Consider the following 15079-nt stretch of genomic DNA (forward strand, 5'->3'; position numbering starts at 1 on the left):
CATATATATAAATAATACCTTTAATGACTTGAGGCAATGGAAATTTTCCTATGCGAGAAATAGCCTTGGAAAGGCCAGAAGTTCCATCGTCGACGTCGTACACGGTATTTATTTCTTGAAAAGATTCGAACTCGCCCATAATGCAAGCTTTAAATCCAGGAGGCACTGCATGAATCAAGCTTTTCCAATTATTAATTTGGAATTCCACTTTCTTGTGCAGGCTGAATTGTTCATCTCTAGGGACGTAAATATTAAACTTATCGTTAAACAGATCGTATTTGAAGTTCCTGTTCTCCGTCTTTTCCTTGTGATCTACGTAATTAAACATAACAAGAATTAATATATTATAAATATAAAAAAATCAATAAAAGTATCATGGAGGTCCTGCAGTAAGAATCTAATTATATTTTGTCTTTTCTACCAAAAAAAGAGGCAAGTTAGTTCATTTACATTATATCAAAGAGTAAATTGGTCATTTTATTAAAAATTTCATCTATTTCTACTATTAAAAACTTGTCTCCGTAGGTCAGCATGACATACACGTGACGTGTTTGGCTATTCTATCAGGCACGCCAATTTTTAACGGTGCAAATAGGATAAAATTTTAATAAAAATAACTAATTTGCTCATTGATCTAATGTATAGGGACTAATTTGTTATTTTTTAGTAAAATGGACAAATTGCAATTTAACTCTTAACACAGGACCACTATGGTACTTTTACCATAAAAAATCTAAATTACTTAATATATAAATACAATAATTTGTTTAACCTAATATCGGCCGACCGGTTCTTCCTCTCCTAGGATAAGGATGCTCATGGGAACCTCCGAGAACAGGGAGCCTTCCCAAGTCGTTGTACACAGCATAATCATAAACTCGATCCCATTCCTCAAGCTTTCCTTCTCCATTTCCTCTCAACATTCTCAGCTCTTCTTCTCTACACTTACGAAGTGCTTCTGGGGTATCACGTGGAAGATATGCCTATCCAAATATATAAACATAAACATATATATATATGTAGACATATATAATGATTGAGATAGTTGGAGTTACCTTGGTAGAGAAGAAAATACGGCTCCCTTGGTTTTGGTAAACCCAAGAATTACAAAGGAAGTGGATGGGACCTCGACCAGGAACATCTTGAAGAGTGATGGTTTTGAGGTAGAATTCACTTTCATATGGATTATGGACCAAGACAGCTCCTGGTGTTCCAAAATCTTCGTCCCACTCAAAGTAAACATGGAATGTTCTGTCTTCCCAGTAAGCGCTTTTGTTATCCCATCCTTCTAAGTGAATCTCTGATCCTACCTTTCCTCCATAATTATTTTCTACAAACAAAGACAAATCCAAAATGACTACACCTATGTTGATTATTTATAACTATTATCATTAATTCTTCATTCGTGTGAATCTGTTTAATTTAATAAAAAATAGGATTAATTCAAATAAATGAATTCGTGTCAACTCTAGTTATTGCTTAATAAAAAAATTGATATAATTATAAATTTAGCTTTTAAGGTTTACATTATTTGTCAATTAGGACTTTAAATTTTTTCTAAAAAGTTAAATTTGATCATCAACCTTTCAAAAAAAATTAAATTGTTGTTTTTTTAAAACATGACAGCTCACATGCCAATCCATATGCACTTTATTGTAATGATCTTTTATGAACTTTTTATAATTTTAAAATTATTTGTTGACATGGTATATAAGACAAATATTGTCATGCTAGCATGCAGTACACGTGGACTACCACATAGATTGTCATGCCAACATTGTTAAAAAAAATAATGTTTTAGTTAATATTTTCCTTAAAATAATTTGATTTTACTCTTTTTGAAAAGGTTAATAGTCAAATTTAGCTCAAGAAAAGAATAATTGTCAAATTGACAAAAAAATATAAACATTGAAGATTAAATTTATCATTATGCCAAAAAAATTTGTGAATCCCCGACCAAGGTATATAGGCCTGTATGCATACTTAATATTATGCATAATACTGACATCTTTCCCGTGAGCTTGCAGGTTGTATCTTCACCAATGAACCTGTTTAGACTCTCCTTAGAGTACGGGAGGCAAAAACCCACCATGAGGAGAACACATTAGTTCAAGGGTCCGATTGATTATTCGGCAAATCATACTTTAAAAACTTCTCCTCAACTCGAACCAACCCCTCAACTCATATTATATAATGATAAATTCCTTGATTTATTTTACTTACTAAAATAGTGTTATAATTTGAAAGAAAGTAATTAATCATTAACCAATACATGTTTTTAAGCACTTGTCAAGGAGTTGGGCATTAAATTCCTTAACTGTTAACTGATAGGAAAAGAAAAGAGATAGAGATTGAAGAAGTTTACCAGGGTTGGAATCGATGATATCAGCACTAATGAGCTTCAAGGAAACCTTTTTCTTATTTCCGAGATCGTTGTCATCAGGGTCGTTGAAGTCCTGTTCGGTCTTCCTCATTAATACTACGGTGCTCGGAATCTTCATGGCTACAAAGATAAAGAGGATCTGTTTATGTATGTTTTGGTCGTTGGCTTTGTAAAATGTGGGAACATTGGTGTGGTATTTATAGACAAAGATTGTCTGGTCTGGCTATAACTACAAGCCAAACTCTACTTCTTTTTATTTAAAAATAATAATATATAATTGGTTAAATTCTACTATTAGTATCTGTACTATATGTAATTTGTAGATTTAGTCTTTATACTTTAATTTTATCATTTTTTGTCTCTATACTTTTAGAATTTTACAATTTTAGTATTGACTAAATGGTAGGGTTAAGGAGGAAACAGCTCCTCAAAGAGAAATCTTTAAACTGTCATCCTCTGAGTAGTCAACTCGGATCTCAACAATAAAAAATATTTTCCCTGTGTCGGGGAGTTTTTCCCCAACTTCATTGGAGAGTCATGTACGGTTCATAGAGGGGTAGCGCCTCAGTTGGTGGGAGTAAGTACTTGCAAGACTTGGGATAGGTGTTAGTATTGGATGTGTGAATGATAATGGAGGTACTTGGGTGCGTCGTAGCTCGAAGTACCTATCCCTAATTTAATGACTAAAATAGACCTAGTTGTCAAGTGGACAAGAAAATATATATAAACAAAAGTGAACCTAGTTGCCAAAATTAAGAGCCAAAAATTATATTATCCCTAGAAAACTATATATATATCAAATTACTACTTTATGTGCAAGATGAGATAATTGTATTGCTAATTAAAATTATTAAAATACTAATCACATGAAAAATTATAAAATGTGGAAAATTAATTTAATTTTAGAATAATTTAAGCCATTCCTTTCAGTATTCCATCCATCCTTCCATTTATATACGTTTAGATCTCCATCTCTTGACTCATATCAACCCTTAAAACTAGTAAAAGAATATTTGTTTTAATTTAAATGCAGGTGTAGTAGTGAGTTGAAATTAGTGAAAAGAAAAAATTGTTGTTAAAGATATAAGAAGAAAATTAGATTATTTAACACATATGAATTTAATAAATAATTACAAAATCATGTAATTATATTTATGTTAAATAGTGGTCTTTTTAATAAATAATTAAAAAGTAATAAAAATGATAGTAATATATCAAATCATATTTTTATTTATTTCAATGAAAAATAAGAAGTTAAGTGATAAAAAAATGTATTTTATAAAATATTTAGTACACTATTAATGGAGTTTTTAGGCTCCACAAGAATGACCGAAGTGATGACAAGTGTCCTATAATGTATAATAAAATATTATATATATATATAAAAGAAATGAGACATGTGGTAATTTTTTGAATATGCTTTTGGAATTAAAAAAATTGCACTCAGTGTACCAAATACTAATCCTTATCTATATAAAATATTTTATTTTTATAACCAAGAAAACCTTAAATTTTAATATATTATAAATGAAATAGATTTAATAAGTTTATTTTAAATTTTTAAATATAAAAATACATCAAAATAAAAGAGGTTATTGAAATAGCTTATATATATATTGTTAGAAATTGAGTTTCTTGTTATGCATTGATGTCTAACAATGTTTGTTCAATGACTTGATCACTGATAAATTTGATTAGTCTAAATACGAGATAACCTGGGCGTATTTATATGTTGGTTTTTTTAACGTCAGTCTTATTGGATGCTTTAAAAAGCAAATGGACTTGTTGGACATTCTCATTCCAGTGGTCAAGGCTAGAATTAAAGTAGTTGTATTTGTGAAGAGTTTGGGTATGTTAAAGAGTTTGAGTTCGACTTGAGTTTATGGTGAGAGTTTTTCTCAATCTCAAAAGCGTATTTTTGACTATTTTCAAAGAGATTACTTCTAGTTTAAAAGGGCATCATTAATAAACAATTATTCAAAGATTATAATCTAAAAAAATGTCATGGTCAAATTTGGAGTTTTAAATGATGGCTAGCTTAAACTTGTTAGTACAAATTTCTGGTGAAAAAAATCTCGAACACACGAATGAAACTCAAATAGAAAAAGAAGAAATAGGATAAGGCTCCAAGTCGTGTATTAAGTCACTATCTTTAAAGTTATATTCGCCCCCACCTATTTTCGGTGTGCAAATGAGTTCCAAGCAAATTAACCTCGAGGATACAATGAAGCCAATGACTATTTACGTCTTGCACTGACGAGAATTACTCACTACACATTGAGCTATGTATGACAAAAAACTCAATTTTATAAAGGATTTCTGCAGTAATACTTTATAAAATAATTTAATAATATTAGAAAATGAAGGAAGGAAAGAAAGAATATTAGAATTTGTTGGTGTGTTTTCCAAATGAAATCTCATTCCTATTTATAAGAATTTTCACGTCTCTTCATAGAGACATCTTTCATCAATAGGTATCTTTTTGAATAATAATGTCTTTAAAATAAACACATAATTATTCATTTAATATTATAACTATTCAAATAATATTATTTAAATAGTTATAATTATTTTTCAAAAAATCAAATAATATAACTTTTGATTAATTACACCCATTCATTTATAGCTATTGGAACATTATAAATAATTGAAAATGTTCCAACAATCTCCCCCCATTTTCAAAATATTTTGGATTTTTATATTCTTGAAAATCAATTTGCATAAATGAAGGTATCTTACGATTGAACATTCACTTAGTGAAAACATGTTAAAGTTAATCGAAATTGCATGGTAAACTAAGCTTTGAACCAACTATTACATTTGATTAACCGAACACATGTCACACAATGATTTCAACATCGATCAATGCATAGTATCTAGGGACATTATTATGGCCATATGTCTATGTCCTCTTTTCATGAGTGCTGTCAGAGCCAAGCCTTTCGAGCTCTTAGAAGCGGCCACACTTCCACTCACATAGGTAGATCCCATCAAGAGTATTTCCATAATTATAACACTCTAACTTATTTATGTTACGGGTCCATTAAGAGTACATTAATCATCATTCCCTTATCATTACGGGTAACTATCACTTTAATCTTAGGATGGATTTATTTATAATGCTAACAGTCACATACTAATGATGTACTTTGTCTCATTGAACTCAAGACTTGACGTTATACCAAAGCGTTGAGTCGGTTTTCCATCATAGATGACTCTAATTAATAGGCTTGAGTCTCATCCCTCTTGAGGTCCTTTTTACTCATCTCTAGCAAGGCTTTTTGTTAAAAGATCCGCCAAATTTTCACTTGACCTCACATAATTAATAGTGATTACTCCATCAGAGATTAATTATCACACATAACTATGTCTTAATCCAATGTGTCTAGACTTTCCATTATATACTTGGCTATATGCCATTGCTAGAGTAGTCTCACTATCACAACGGGTAGAAATAGGTGAAATTGGCTTAGGCCATAAAGGTACATCATAAAGCAAATTTCTTAACCATTCTGCTTCTTTAGATGCAGTGGCTAATACAATAAATTCTGCTGCTATGGTGGAATCAGTAATACATGTTTTTTTCTTGAAACCCCAAGAAATGGCTCATCCACCAAGAAAGAAGATCCATCCACTATTAGATGCATGATCTTCCAAACTTGTAATCCAACTAGCACACGAATACCCTTCTAAAACTGAAGGATATCCATTATAACACAATTCATAGTCAATAGTTTCCTTTGAGTACCTAAGTACTCTATTCAAATCTTGTCAATACAAACTACTTGGATTACTTGTGTACCTACTCAATTTTCCAACAGCATATACAATATCTGGCCTTGTACAAGTTATTTTGTACATAAGACAACCAATTAGACTTGCATATTTCAATTGATCAATTTTCCTACCAACATTAGATACTAATTTTATTTGAGGATCCATGGGTGTAGATGCTGGAATACAGTTGAAAAGATCAAACTTTTTAAGCACATTTTTAATGTAATGTGATTGTGATAAAGCTATAATGCATTCATCTCGGGTTATTTTAATCCTAAGAATAACATCTGCTACACCCATATCCTTCATAGCAAAGTTGTTTGACAAGAATTTCTTCTTCTTTTTTCTGTTTGTTTCAAATCCGTGCAAAAAATGAGCATGTCATCTACATATAAACAAATTATGACACCTTTTTCATTTTCAAATTTGCCATATATGCACTTATCGGATTCATTTATTTTATAGCCATTAGCTAAAACAATCTTGCCAAACTTTTGGTGCCATTGTTTTAGTACTTGTTTAATTCAATATAAAGATTTAACAAACATACATACCTTTTGCTATTGTCCTGGAATAACAAATCCTTCTGGTTGCTCCATGTACATTGTAAGGCCCAATTTTGGCCCGGGTCCGCATAAATAAAAATAAAGTCCAAATATAAATTCAAAGTCCAATTAGCAACCCAAATTACAAAATCAAGCCCAAACCCGAATACATACGGCCTAACACCAAAAAGAAAAGAAACCTAGGCATTCAGCCCTAGCACGAGCGCCGTAACGGCTTCCAGCGCCATTCTCCCCACGCCTCCATACGTTACGCCGTGCCACGTCACCGTACGGCCTCGCACCTGCAACAACCTACAGCAAACGCAACAAACAAGCAGAGGCAGACCAAACAACAGAAAGAATAGCAAGAAAGGACAGATTTTTCTGTAATTTTTCCTTTTAATTTATTCCGTTGTTTTCGGCCATAAAAAAAGGGCCATTTTTCAGCATCCAAAAAAAAAACACACACACACAGAATATCAATACAAACACTGTAAATGATTACACATTGAATGGATACAAAGAAATTTGGAAACACCGAAAGGTGATTTGCTGGGCTTCATTTTTCTCCTTTTACCAGTTATTTCTTTTTTATATTTATTTTTTAGTTCATTAATCGAAGAGAAGAGAATAGAGAAATAAAAAAAAGGAAGAGACGTACCTCGTGGCCGGATCTTTTCTCCCTCCGTCGTAATCAGAGTTGGAGCGAAGGTTTGGAGATCCTTTTTGAACGATCGTTGTACAGAGCAACGCAAAAAAAATACTTACCTTCGTGTGAGCGCCGTCAAAGCCTTATTTGCTCCGTCCAAATCGGAGTCTGATGAGATTTTGGGTTTGGAAGCGGCGGATGAGGGTGAGAGTATATGTATCTCGGTAATCCCGCCGTCGTTCTGGTTGGTTTCGTGGATACCGGAGAGGCTGGGTTTGGTTTTGGCCTGAGAACGACGCTGTGAATAGAGAGCACCTAGGTTTTTTTCTTTTAGATTTGTTTTGGATTTTAAACGGTGGCTAATTTAGGGTTTAGTTAGTTTTGTTTTATAACCAAAGAAACAATGCCGTTTTGAGCCTGCTTAAGTGGCTTTAAAACGACGCCGTTTAGAGGCTTGCGGCTCGCGCGGTGACCCGACCCAGGGAAGGATCCGCTCGTTTTGCCCTCTGTTGGGAAATTTGCGCAGATGGTCCTCTCTCTTTTGTAGCGTGTTCAAATCAATTTTTTTCTTTTTAATTTTCACCCTTTAATTTGATTTTCATTTTATTTTAGTCCATGCCGCAACGCTGCGTTTTGGAGGGTGGGAAATATTCCCCTTTCAGTCCCCCATGTCATTCACGCTTTGTAATTCGGACCTTTCCTTTTATTTATTTTAGATTTCTCCCCTGAATTACTGCTTTAATGCCAATTTAGTCCTCTGTTTTGTTATTATTGCTATAAAATTATTTAGTTCATTATTATTACTTTTGTTATTATTGGTATTACTATTATATTAGTTCATATATTTACTTTTTTTATATACGTAAATTAGTTTATTAAATACTGTTATTTTAATTTTTTTATCTAATATATTAGTATGTATTTTACGTTAATCTAATATTATCTATATATTTTTAATAATTTTATTTTCATGATACATTTTTTTAGTTTTTATGTATATATATACTTTCGTGTTTTAAAAGTCAAATAATATTTTTGTAATACTATTTCATAAGTATACATATGCACCATTTATACTAAATTAATTTTGTTGTATGTATACGCAATATATATTTGATTTCATATTACTATACATTTTTTTTACCTATTTCATATAATATGGATTTCTTTTTAAATACTCTATTATATATTTTGCTCATTTCAACTCTTTTTTATATTGCCATATATATTATTGTATGAAGTTTTTCGTTCTATCATTTATTTCAATTAACTTATATACATTATCTTATAAATTTTTATAATATTGACTGTAAAATTCATGCACATTTTACTTATTTTCATTGATATTTTATAATTCAAACCTTTGTGTATTTCGTTTGAATTCTTTTATTCATACAATTTTCAATTCTTTTCTTTGTTATGTTTTTGTATTAGTGTGCATGATGTTTCATTCGAGATTAATTTTCCAATTCGTTTAGCCTTTAATTGTTAATATTGGTGTGGATATATTATATGGGATTATTGCTTGTGTACGTATGTATTGTGTTGCTCATATACCTTTAAGGGTTATTTGTGTTCATTAGTGTATACTTTGGCCTACGAATTATTACCTCGCATTATACATTCCATGGCGTTTATTTCGCCTAGAAAGTTATGTTTAATACCATTTAGGTATCAAAACCAATTTATTCAAAAACTTTCAAGATAACGCAATACTCGAAATTTGGAATCCTCGAGAGAATTGAGCCCTAACGTATTAGGTTCCAATTTTCCTCGTTGAATCTAAATAATCGAGGATATGCTCTAATCAAAAAATAAATAAAAAGCTCGTTCTTGGGAATTCGACACGTTGTATCCTAACGCATTGGATACGACATGTTGTTTTCTCGAGACGGGGATCTTTCTAAAAAATGAAAATAAAGGCAATATTCGATATTTAGGATTTTGTAAAATCAAACCCTAACTTACTGGGTTTCGATTTCCTCATCTAACCTATAGAATCTAACATCCTTCTCAAAATGTACAGGTTTTAAAAGTCAAACTTAATTTTGAGGATTTGAAACGTTGCATTCTAACTTACTGAGTGTGACAATTTATTTCCTTGAAGTAAGTAAACCTTATTATCCAATTCATTTTATTCAAGATAAAAGGATCTATTTTAAAATATTTTCAAAGTTTCAACATTAAGACATTAAACAATCAATTCGGTACCAATTTTGGGCGTCACGAGGGTGCTAACCCTTCCTCGTGCGTAACTGACTCCCGAACTTGTTTTCTTAAAATTCGCAGACCTAAAATTATTTTCAAGGTGATCCGATCACACCTCGACAAAAGATCGGTGGCGACTCCCATTTTCATTTTTAAAAGTCGATCCCCGTTTTTTTTTTTAAAAAAAGTGGTTTCGACAGCTTGGTGACTCCACTAGGGACTTAGAGAGTCAGGCCGTGAAATTGATTGTTTTTGTCTTATTGTCAAAAATTAAAATTTTGATTTGAAAAATTACGATCTTCTCTTTGCATTTGTTTGTATGATTACTGTAAATTGAGCTCTATATTTTGGCATCATATTGCATAAAGACTATTTGGTCTTACCCTTCTAAGTGGGAGTGAGAAGGTACTCCTTCGTGAGGTTTTCACCTTAGTGCAGTATAGTGGATCACTTTCGGAATACATCCGTACCTATGTCTTCGTGAGATTTTCATCTCCGTGTAGCCATAGGGAAATGTATTCCCCTGAACCGAACTCGGTCTGTATGAGCCTATAATGGGTGAAGATCGAGGAATTTGCTGATTCGGGTACCTTAAATTTAGAGCCAAACAGCATATAGAAGACCTAGGAACTCATCCTAGGTATAGCCACTCCAACCCCTAGTAGTCACCCGACTAGGTACTTTTGTTTTCCTTGTTTGTACTAACCCCTTTTGTTGTGTTTTGATTATGATTGCATTGCATTTGCATTTTAGGAAAGAGACATTGATTCAAATCCAGTTACTAAATTAGAAAGCTTGTCATGGAATACAGATTCTTTGATAAAGTGGAAAACAATACGGCTGTCTGAATATATTCTGAGAAACACAAGAAGGGCGATGGAGGAGTTCGTGACCTTGTTTCATGGCCTGAGGATTCAAGGCGATTGCCTAAGAGCCTTCGACGTTCCAACTCCTTTGAAGAAGCTGACGAGCCTTATGAAGATGGGCAGATGATGGATTGCGACCAAGATCAAGAAAAGGAGCTAGCAGTGGCATCTATTAGAAATTGGCGAGATTATCACAAACATGTGGATGAAGGAAAATATCGATATTGTCTCTTGGAATATAAGGGCAAGGTCGTACATGCATCTGCTTTATGTAAAGGAATTTGCTTTCTAGTAAAGTTTTCTAAATGTAATTGAATCTAAATCAATGTCTCTCTAGGCATTTATTTCATGCATCTGCATTACATGCATTAAAATCTATTGAAAGAGTTTAATTGGGTAAATTTATTTCAGCTAATCTAGAAAGCCAACCAACAAAACCCCTTACGGTCCTCGTCGCAAAACTAAAGAAATGGATCAAAGATTAGAGAAACTGGAGCAAATGCAAAAAGATATGCAAGATCAGCTACAGAGGCAAATGAAGGAGCAAATGGAAAAGATTCAGCAAGACATGACACAAAAGGTGCTGGAATCTCAAAATGAAATGATGACTAAGCTGACGCAATTACTGACTAATAAAGTAAATAAGGGGAAAAGTCCTATGGTTAATGATGAAGAAGAAGGACCTCTATATCCTCCAAGTTTTACGCCTCCTCATGCGCAAGTTTAGACCGAGATGTACCCGTGCAAATCCTCAGTCACGATTATGCCTCAGCAGTTTTAGATCGTTGCCCTAATAAACTTCCAAAATGGACCGGGCTCTAACCTTGGCAATAACCCTGTTAATCTCGCTACCCCTGACTTCGATGAAATAGCTGAAAAGGACAAAGCAAATGAAGAATTGCCAAAACAGTAGGAAGATAGGTGTAAATGGTTGGAGGAAAAATTCAAAGCCTTGGAAAGTGCTGATAGTTATCACGGAATTGACGCTAAAGATCTGAGCTTGGTACCAGACTTAGTACTTCCTCCCAAATTCAAAATGCCTGAATTTGAAAAATACAATGGAACTAGTTGCCCCGAAGCTCACCTCACCATGTTCTGCAGAAGGATGACTGGCTACGTCAATAATGATAAACTGCTAGTACACTGCTTCCAAGACAGTTTGGTAGGGGCAGCGTCTAAATGATACAATCAATTGAGCCGTACCGAGATTAGTTCATGGAGGGACCTAACACAAGCATTCATGAGGCAATACAGTCATATAACGGATATTACCCCTGGTAGAACTACGTTACAAAACATGGAGAAGAAACCGAGCGAGAGTTTCAAGCAATACGCACAGAGATGGAGGGAGGTTGAAGTCCAGGTTCAGCCACCCCCTTGGAGAAAGAGACGACAATGCTCTTTATCAACACATTGTAGGCCCCGTTCATCACTCACATGTTGGGAAGTGCTTCGAAGAGTTTTTCAGACATAGTCATGAGCGGTGAAATGATTGAAAGTGCCGTGAGAAGTGGAAAGATTGATGCTGGGGAGAATAATTGAAGGTCAGACTTAAAGAAGGAAAACGGGGTGAGCAATGTGAACACTTACAACAAATCGATTACACAGCCAAGAAAGGTGATTGCTAGTCAGCAAGGTTCATCTAAACAAGAACCTTGTGTGAAATAAGGTACGGAGAACCTCCAGTTCACGCCAATTCCGATGACGTATAAGGAGCTGTATCAAAAGTTATTCGATGTGTACATTGTTTCCCCTTTCTACTCAAAACCCCCACAACCTCCGTACCCCAAATGGCACAATGCGAATGCATAGTGCGGATATTATGCGGGAAATACGGGGCATTCAATAGAGAATTGCATTGCCTTTAAAAAAGCGATTGAAAGGCTTATCAGTAGGGGCGTCGTCAAATTTGATGACGACTCCAGTGCGGGAAATCTATTACCCAATCATAATTGATGATGGAGTCAATGCAATGCATGAAGAAGAGTGAGAAATGTTCACATCAACGAAAAGCAAATGAAAAGGGACCTTGTTGGATGTCGGCCCTTATAAATCTAGAGTGTTCTAAGCAATTAGCTTGTGGAAGAAATCCCTTTAATTTTTAGAGCTTATTTAGAGTAATGTTCAGAACATTTTTGCTGTTTTTAGCCTAAAAATGATAGAAATTCCTTTGTGAAATAGGCTAATGTCTGAATGTTATTATTCTAATAAAATACATATTTGCATTCACTTTTGAGCCAATGTTCTTTCATTCTTTTTGAATAAATTATTTCTGATTATTTTCATTCTTTTGATTTTTTCCCACATTATTCATTCATTCATAATCATATTGTACAAATAATTGATCATGAATTTATACATTTTTTTGTACATTCTTCGGTACTTATTAGGGGTCCCCAAATATCAATGACATGAATGACACTGCTACAGACTCAGATTTTCCTTTTGAGTGAGGCTTGTGTTTAGACGGATCTCATGACTTTGGAAATGACATGGATCGTAGCTTATCTCTAAACTTGTTGAGGATGGTAGGACAAGAGGATAAACAGATCCTACCTCTCAAGGAATCATTAAAAATTGTGAGCTTGATGAAGACTAGAATTGACCTGACCACAAAGACGAAGCAAGACCTTGTTGGGTTATCTCTAGAGTTCAAAGATGTTTTTGTTTGATCATACCAGGATATGCCTGGGTTAACCACTAATAATGAAACCTGCACAACAGCACCGTACAGCCCAATTTTCCCCAATCCCACTACCTAAAATTTCAGGCCCAATATCTAGCCCAAGAACCCAACCAAAACCCAAGCCCAAATGTTAAGGGTCAAACTAAGGTTTCAGCTTTTCTGAAACCCTAGTGCTGTCGCCGCCGTGTCAGAGCAAGTGGCACACCTGCCGCCGTCCCATTCCCACTTGCCCCACTTGCCGCCTCAATTACCTGCAAAACAAAAAAAAGAAAAACAAATCACAGCAACAGGAAAATGGGATCTTTGTTTTTATTTTTCGGTATAAAAGAACCGGTTGTAAAAAAATTGGGAGGCTTTTCTTTTTTTCATCTCTCCTTCTTGTAACAGACGCATATCAATCAAAAAAATAAAAAGGCAAAAGTTTGAATAGATCCAAGGCAAATAAGGTGCTTAGATCTCTGTTTTCATTTTTTTTATTTATTTTTCTTTATTTTCCCCTTCGAAAATACATATATCTACTTTCTTTACTCTTTTTTTTAAAAAAAAAACAATACATATATAAATATACAAATAAATTAGAAATAAAAAAGGAGAGAAAAAATTTACCTTTTTTGTGCAACGATGTCGACGGTGGCTCTCCTCGCCAGATTCTGGGCTGAGGGGGAAAGAGAGAGAGACTTGAGAGGAAAATTTTCTGGTTTTTTTTGGAGAATAAGAGAAAAATGAAAATTTAAAAATAAATTGGTTTTTATAAAGAGAATAAAACGGTGCCGTTTTAGGCCTCCCCTTTGACCCGCGCGGTGACCCGACCCAGGGGGAAGGATCCACACGTTTTGCTGTCGGGGGATATTTTCGCCATAGGTCCCATTTCCTTTGTGGCGTGTTCGATGTTATCCTTTTTATTGTTGATTTTGGCCACATAAAATTTTCTTCTGTTTTAATCTAGTCCAGAGACCATGAGCACGGGCCTACCAGAACGATGCCGTTCCATCAACAGGGAATATTGCCTTTCAAGTCCCCTTCCTGTTGCGCGCGTCGCGATTTAATCCCTTTTTTATTTTTGATTTCGCCCCTTAAGATTTTGTTTATTTTCAATTTAATCCTTTTTTGTTTTTGTTATTTTACTGTTAAACTAACTATTTTAATCTTGTTATTACTATTATATTATACCATTAGCCTTAAACTATTATTGTTATATTTTTATTTTTACTTTTATTTTATTTTATTTATTTTATATATATATACATACTTACATATATTATTATTTATACTTTATATATACACCCGTATACACATACACACTTGCACATTTATATCTCATGATTTTAAATATATATACATATGTTCTTCTTATTTTTATTTTTACGTATATACACATATATATCTTTTATATTTTTATAGTTTTATACATTTTCTTTTTTTATTTCTTTATTTACATTTTCATTATTTAGAACTAATGTTTTGATTTTATTGCTTATATGCTTGCGATTGTGTATTATATTAGTTTGTCTTTGTATTTATTTTACTTCGTAGTCTTCGCTCATATTATTTATGCTCATCATCGTATTCATTTTTGTTCGCATATTGACACCGTATTTTATTTCATATTAGATTAATTTTATTTGATGTATAAATTATGGTTTTATTTGAATAAGCAAAATCTCGTGTTTAGATTTGCGAAGGTCGTACCCTAACTTACTGGGTTTCGATTTTCACAATAAATCTAAATAGACGAATTTTTTTAACTCAAGTTTTTAAACGATCTCGGGAATTAAGAAAAGATCGTGTCCTAACTTACTGGGCATAATCCTTTTTTTAAAACCCGAGATAATTAAATGTCTTTTTAAATAAGTAAATTTTTCGGCATGTATTCTTCTATCGGGAATTCGATACGTTGTGTCCTAACGCATTGGATATGACATGTCATTTTCTCGAGATGAGGATTTTTCTAAGATAATAAAGGCA

The 15079-nt window shown here is 33.3% G+C and overlaps 1 pseudogene; it reads right to left on the minus strand.

The window, feature by feature from the left end:
• LOC107899102 (probable linoleate 9S-lipoxygenase 5) overlaps nucleotides 1-15079 on the minus strand; it is a 76974-nt pseudogene that overhangs the window by 2470 nt on the left and 59425 nt on the right.

Source organism: Gossypium hirsutum, chromosome D08, assembly GCF_007990345.1.
Source record: "Gossypium hirsutum isolate 1008001.06 chromosome D08, Gossypium_hirsutum_v2.1, whole genome shotgun sequence".
NCBI lineage: Eukaryota > Viridiplantae > Streptophyta > Magnoliopsida > Malvales > Malvaceae > Gossypium > Gossypium hirsutum.